Source organism: Triplophysa dalaica, chromosome 25 (genome assembly GCF_015846415.1).
Source record: "Triplophysa dalaica isolate WHDGS20190420 chromosome 25, ASM1584641v1, whole genome shotgun sequence".
Classification (NCBI taxonomy): domain Eukaryota; kingdom Metazoa; phylum Chordata; class Actinopteri; order Cypriniformes; family Nemacheilidae; genus Triplophysa; species Triplophysa dalaica.
The window spans coordinates 1,195,585-1,203,276 of record NC_079566.1 but is presented as its reverse complement, the minus strand read 5'-3'; the positions used below and the strand labels follow the sequence as shown (position 1 = coordinate 1,203,276).

General features: G+C 36.6%; 1 long non-coding RNA gene across 1 annotated transcript; it reads right to left on the bottom strand.

Annotated features, from left to right (window-relative positions):
* Positions 1-356: 356 nt before the first annotated feature.
* LOC130415682 (uncharacterized) lies at positions 357-5,830 on the bottom strand. Its single transcript, XR_008905957.1, has 2 exons — positions 4,029-5,830; positions 357-651 (listed from the first exon to the last, which is right to left on the bottom strand). It is a non-coding gene; the product is annotated as an uncharacterized LOC130415682 (long non-coding RNA).
* Positions 5,831-7,692: the final 1,862 nt, after the last annotated feature.

The window sequence follows — 7,692 nt, the reverse complement described above, 5'->3', positions numbered from 1 at the left end:
CAGACGGCGAACAGCGCTGCATAATGGATAATATTGCTGACCGACGAAAGGTTCACTTATAAAACAGACAAATAGCAGATAAATATTATGCAAACGCTGAGGGAATGTTGCCACTGTGGATCGGGTAGCTTTGTATGCACTTATAAATGTTTAAATAACTTTACTTCTGCCATATTGATGGTGCAAAATATGCTTCTCTTCATGCCAGCTATTTAAGGTTACGGATATGAGAATATATTTCAGCGATTTTATTTATTGCTTCGTGCTCATTCTGTTACATATGGAAACATGGCACCACATCATGCCGCAAACACAGAAATGCAATTGTGGGTATGTGATTGAAAAAATACAAGAGATTGTTTTTCGGCTGCCATTTTAATATCGTGAAATATCTTCACTCGGTTAATACCTGTAGCTTACACAAGAAAATACACAAGGGAAAATGAAAGCAGCGATGACTTTTTATTTCATTTTGATACACAGAAGAGGTTATTTGTTTAGTGAGGTTGTGTGCGTGAAGGAAAGGAAAGAAAGGCTGAGAGAGAGATGCTTCTCTCCATGGAAATGGTAGAGAGAAAACGCACCTTGCCGGCTCGTGGAATCAAGGGCGTGCTTTTCATTAAGGCCTCTTTATTTCATACACGCGCCAATCTGTTTGAGAGGAAGATGACAAGATTAGTGCAGACAGAAATCAGTCACAGCGAGCCCCTACTGCCATAAACAACACATGTGTAAACATATGAGGAATGCTAGTTATTTTCCGACAGCAATATTTTACTCTTATCTGATTTGATAAAATCACGCTGTGTTGAATTGTGATTTATATCAGCGTAGTGCTTGCAGATGTATATGAGCGTGCGTGTTCGTGGCAGTCAATTCCAATTTTAAATATTCTGCCAGCTATTCTCAGTAGTCCATCTCAGATTTGTTACAGCGGTTTATAACGCTGCGATAACGCCGAAGAGTGACGGTAACCTTGAGGAGTCCATCGAGACTTTAGAAAGTCAGAAGGCATTGTGGGAACTCAGAGTGGAGGCATTCGGCCAATTAGAGCCATGAATCTCCCCGGGCAGCCCAAACTCAATCTCCTCCCTTTGGGATCTCTTTCTCTCCTTTTGCTGAATCTCTCTCGCCCTCTTTTTCTCTCTCTCACTTCACTCCATCTCCTTCCTATTCCAGTGCGGTTTGGCTCTTAGTCCTAAACTCTAGTAACTCTGTCTTACTTCACACTCGTTCTTTATAACACATTGAGAGAGGTCAATATGAGTTGAGCCGATACGGCTGGGAGGGAGAAACTTTTCTGTTTTAATTCAAAGGTCTCTGTGGGAAGGAGTTTCACTTTGAAATGCTGATTCAGTGGCTTCTGTAGTCGCAGAGTTTTTGAGCTCCTTCAGGACCGACAAAACATTACAGAAATTTGTGTGCAGTCTGTTAGAATGTGTCACGCTGGGTTATGATTGTTAGAAGGGGGACTGTGTTAAGGGAAATACATCAGCGTGGGGGGTGTTTGGGAGGTAAGGGAAAGGTACCCTGTGGTAAACTTACTCCACCGTGACAATAGATTCATACATTTTACCACGAATGGAATTCATTGTACCAATGGCACCTCTAGACATTTTCCAGCTTCAGAAGTTGTAACGCTGCTAGAAACATTTTATATTGAATTGAACAGAGAATTAAAAAGCTCACACAAAGTTTAAAGGCGCTAACGTATAAAATCCCATGTGAAGCATCAGTCAGTATTAAAGTAGCTGATGTGATTATTCAATGCATGTTGAATCATTATGATTATAGTGTACACCCATAGTATGATATGATAATATCAAACATTAATTTAATGTTGTTTAGAATATAGGAATGTGAATTTGACAAGAGAAAATATAAAGCATTAGAACTAGGGTTACACAATAAATTATTTTGGTTATTTTGGCCATATTGGTATTGGCCGATAAATAGATTTTTTTTATGTTATCGTATCGACTGATAATACAATTTTACCCGGATATATTATAGCCGATAAATTATTAATCATTTCCTTTGGTTGAACCACTTTACCTGCACGCTGCTCACAGTTAAAATTCATTACAGTTCTGTGTTTCTGTCATGATCATTCACTTACTGCTATTAGCAAAACATTGTTGATGTTGTCTGTAGATATTTATTCATATGTAAATTATAGGAACAAAAGCATATTGTTTCAAACCCGACTGCTGTCTGAATGCTTTCTGTCTTGAGACTAGTTAGACTTGTGGCTATTGAGAACCAATTTCTGGGTTGCTATGGGAGAAAATCTAAAATGTATTAAATAAACAATATACCCGAAATATATAAGTGTAAAGAAGGCTTTTTTACGATATATATATGATATATTATAACATGTGCTGATCTGTTTATCGGCCAATTAATCGGTTTAAGCTTCAATAATTATCAGTTATTGTTATCGGCCAAAATTGACATATCGGTGCATCCGTAATTAGAACCCATTATAATTAAATGCGGCACAAGGCGACAATCCCATTAGAACAAGCCGTGTCGCATCGCACCCACTGATCTATATAATAACTGGTTTGCACCTAGAACGCTAAACCAACGGCAGGAGACGAAGCCATCGGAAGTGCTCGCGCCGCCATCTAGGTATTTTCAAATGGCAGAAAAGCTCAAACGAAACAAAACAAAAATCGAAACAAAACAATTTGAAAACAAAACAAAAATCGAAACAAATCAATTTGAAAACAAAATCGTAACAAAACAAAAATCGAAACAAAACAAGAATCGAAACAAAACTATTTGAAACAAGACACAAATAGCAACAACTCAATTTGAAAACAAAATCGTAACAAAACAAAAATCGAAACAAAACAAAAATGTAAACAATACAAAAAGTCGAAAACAAAACAAAAATCAAAACAAAACAAGAATCGAAACAAAACTATTTGAAACAAGACACAAATAGCAACAACTCAATTTGAAAACAAAATCGTAACAAAACAAAAATCGAAACAAAACAAAAATATAAACAATAGAAAAAGTCGAAAACAAAACAAAAATCAAAACAAAACAAAAATCGGAAAAAAAACAATTTGAAACAAAACAAAAATCGAAACAAAACAATTAAAAAAAAATCATAACAATACAAACACTGAAACAATACAAAAATCGAAAACAAAAGAAAAATTTAAACAATGCAAAATCGAAAACAAAAGAAAAATTTAAACAATGCAAAATCGAAAACAAAAGAAAAATCAAAACAAAACAAAAATCAAAACAAAACTCGAAAACAAAACAAAAACAAAACAAAACAAAAATCGAAACAAAACAATAAATATTAAGTTGTATGGTGACACAAGTCACATGTTGGCAGCTCAATTTAAAATATTTAAAATATAATAATAATAATACAAGAAAATGAATATGCTGTTGGCAGCTCACCGGATTTTAACTTTTGTTGGTGTTAATCTTACAGTCTATATACATGAAGAACTAAACTGTTGTTCGTGTAAATAACTGATTTAGTATCTTTATTAGAGAACAGAGTGTTATGTGTAAAAGTGATGCTGATGAACATAGTGCAATAAGGTTGTATTTGTTAAAATTAGTTAATGCATTAGCTAACGTGAATCAAGTACTTCTACAGCATTTATTGATCCTTAGTTCATGTTCATTTTTATAACATTTACGAATGCATTTTGAAAATCGAAAACTTACAGTTGTATTGACATCAACTAACATTAACAAAGATTGACAATGTTGAAAACCTATGTCGTTCATGTTAGCTATAATGCATTTACTAATGTTAACAAACACAACCTTGTTCCACAGATGTTTTGCTAGCATGACTCATAGCATAGTTAAGTGAAGTTTCATGTTCAATATGTTATTCCTAAATGACTCTCCAGTATATTCTAATGTGTTTTACCTCACCGCTCAACTATGTTCTTCAACAGTATAGTCATTTATACTCTGCAAACAGTTTAAATCATAATTCTCCAAGTTACAATTATGTCACTTGTATTTATGTGTTCACATACTTCTCCGTGGTCAGATGAAGGGCCAAGGTCTTCCCCCATGAACTGTGTCAGGCTGGAGCAGAATTTGCTGAAGCAAAGAAGAAAAAATCTATGCTTCAGGGTCTAGTACAATTCTCAAACAACTGTCTCAGTACAATACACAAACACCATAAATAAAGTCCACCGCAATACATCACTCACCGATTGGACCTGATACAGTATATACTGTTATACAACATGGGCTTTATTTCTGTGGGAGTCGGTATGTGTTTATGTAGAGTCATTACGGGTGACTTGTGCCTTGCTTGTGCAAGCAAAACTTGAGTCGGCAGAGTGCAAAAACACTTTTGTGAGTGTTATCCTTCGCCCTGTTGATAGAAAGCAGGGAGCTCGGCAGATTTCCCCTGCAGCACCGTTCATTCTGCTTCAGTAATGCTGATCTTAGTGTACTGAGATCAAGCAGAAGGGAGTGCTTTCGAGTTCAGTCTGATTGCCGACCACCTTCGGGCAGATCGAGACATAAACAACAAACAGTGAGATGTTTATGTTTTCACGTACAGTTTCCAGAGCACTGGAATTACAGTAATACTGTTTATCTCTCCATCTTGCCTGCCTGGTTTGGTAAGTATCCAAGATGGAGTTAACATGAAGTACTGCAAAACTTCTCTGGCTGGCACACTGAGAAGTGCGAGAGGAATGTGTCAAACACGGCGATCACTTTCATGCGCATCTCAACCTATGGTTTCTCAAAAGAATTAGCATTGCGCTCCCTGTTTCTCTGTTTGGACATGTTGTTCGCAACGGTGTTGGAGTCCTTCCCTCAGTCTGGTGTGCTGTTTATTCGTGCACCGCAGGCCCACGGAGGAACTCAATAACAGCCTGTAAGTGTTAGCATGCTAGTGTGGGAGCAACGTGTATATGTTCGACTAGATTGACTTGTGATACGAGAGACACAATGTGATGTCGTACAAGTTCACACCACATGACTCCGTCCGGGAGCATCAGATGGACCCCGATAATGATAATATCAACATACATGAATGTGAATAAAACTGCGCTTGAGCATGTCCAGGCAGAATCTGCAGCACCACAAATTTCCACATAATACAGGAGAAAACATATTATGTATGCTGGACCATGCATGCACAGGTTTGATTTGCAAAAAAAACTCTGCATTCTAGGGCTGTGCAATATTGAGGAAAAATGCGATAGCATGCTAAATAATGCAATATTCGATACAGTATTTTTGATATCAGTTTAAATTGTATTAAAACATATTACAAAATTATATAACCCACATATGTTTCACATTATTTTAGGATAAAGTAAGCATCACTACAACTTCTGAAAGATTGCTGAAAAATACTGCCATATCTTTGTGGTGCTTCTTCGTTTTGGCACTAAATCGTCAGCAGCAGCTGCGGATGTCTCGGGATGGCTCAACTTCGCTCGCTATGAAAGCTTTGCGATGCGGATTGTTGATTGATTTGCGTCAGAGTACTTGCACGCACGTATATTCCAACTAACATCCGTTTACCACATATATACTACTATCCCTGTACACCTAAAATTTTGACCACACATAACTTTTCAAATAATTAAATAGCTAATTTATTGCAAACCATTGCGATATGCAAATTGCGATATGCACATATGCGATATTTGCGATATTTTCAATATTTCTATACATTGCACAGCCCTACTGCATTCCAAGTTATATCAATCAGACAAAATACAACTAACTTGACAACCTGATCTCATGGGAATTCGTAACTATTTTACAAGGCAGCAAATTCGTATGAATTTGTACTTTGTGAATCATACAAAACAAACAATTACTAGACGATAGTGAAGCCCCACCACTAACCCCGCCCCTTAACCTAACGTCACTGACGCAAAGAGATAAAACTGTATTTAAAAACAATTATGTTTTCTTCCAATATAAAAGCACAAAGAACTTGTAAAACTTTCTCTGCTTATTTGCTTTTCAACCTATTTAATTTGTAATATTTTTATTATTTGTGTAACTCCCTCTCATGTTTTTGTTTTGTTTTATTATTATTATCATTATTTTTTTTTGCTCTTGTCTTGTCTGTTTCGAGCCATGGTAATGATTTTTTTTCTCTCTTTTCATTAATCCAAGTGTTTCTTAATGTTAAGCTTCTAATGTAACATTGTTTTGTTATAACAAAATGTTCAATAAAGCATTTAAAATAAGAATAAAGGACGTTTCCCGTCTTCTGCGTGTGCATATTCGTTATTTTAAGTTGAAGGGAGTGACACGGTCTCGATGCACATGCACATGCAGTGCAACGCTTCTGTTTTTTTAGGTGTGTCGATGCCGATTTGAGATGAAAATATTTCAACTTTTCAGAATGTCGGATGTGCACCGCAGGCCATGTGACAAGAACCAACCAACCAATATAGACAAGCTCCGTAATGATGGATCACAGATGATCACAGCATTAATAAATCTAGATATTGCAAGATATTTTCAGTGCATATAAGGAATATAACCTTTGTTTATACCTCCTCATCTCAACGGCTAGCGTGGCCCATGGCTCCTTAGCAACGACAGATGCAAGGAGAGCTCAAACTCCTAGGCGCTTTGGAAAAAAGATCGCCCCTGAGATCGTACGAATTTACACCAATTTGCCAAAATTAGCCACATTGTAAAATATTTACGTTTCTGGCATGATATTTTGTTGAACTCACACACTAAAACACAAAAAAAATATTTTAGAATTTAAAAATAAAGTGAGTTATCTGTTTTGCAAATAAACTCTTCTAGTAAAGTCACTGGGGTTTAAACATTGACTTGATATCAGATGTTTTCTCCAAAAATAATAAAAAAAGATTGTTATTATGTGTAAAGGTCACAATAAATCTGAATAGAGTGTCTGACAAAAGTTGGTCTTGGAAACATGTAAATAAATATGGCTTTGTTAAAATATTAGTATATAAATTAATTGGAATTATAAAATGATTATAGTTCTAAAAAATTTATTTTACAGACTTCCCATTAAAATGAACACAAAACAAATAAAAAATCCGGTCCTGCTCTCTATTTGACGAAAACAGAGTGATTCATGTCCTGTCTTGTTTTGTTCGCGAAAGCATTCGACTGTCCTTTCTAAATGAAGGGCATGAGCTGGCACAGGCTCATTCTCACTGGAAATTTCTGGACTGCTGCTAGCTCCACAAACATTGACAGATGCCACATTGACCAACAAATGACATTGTGCTGGAGGAACAGCTGCATCATGGTGCTTTCGGGAATCGAGGCTAACGTTGAAAGATATTAGATATTTCACCAGATTCTCAGTCCAGATGTAACATTCTCCTCCTGCACGGTAGCTTGTTGTTGATCGCCCAAAAACTGCATCTGCACGGGAGCACACATCAAAACACATTTGAGACACAGGGTTCTTCAGCAGGCCTTTTATCTTGCAGTTTACAGTGAACACACAAACACAAACAGAGCAGAGCTCAGCTGTGGGGTGAAAGCGTAACAATGCAGGTGTGAAAATGAACTTTTGTCTGTGAGTGCCGGATGCCACAGCGTAACCAAAGGAGATGTTGGGCCCTATAATGCCTCATAGTGGATCATAGAGCGAGAGGAAGAAGCAAGCTGTAAAGAGTTATTCTGAGAAGCATGGGGTGATGTGTATGCTAACATGCTGTG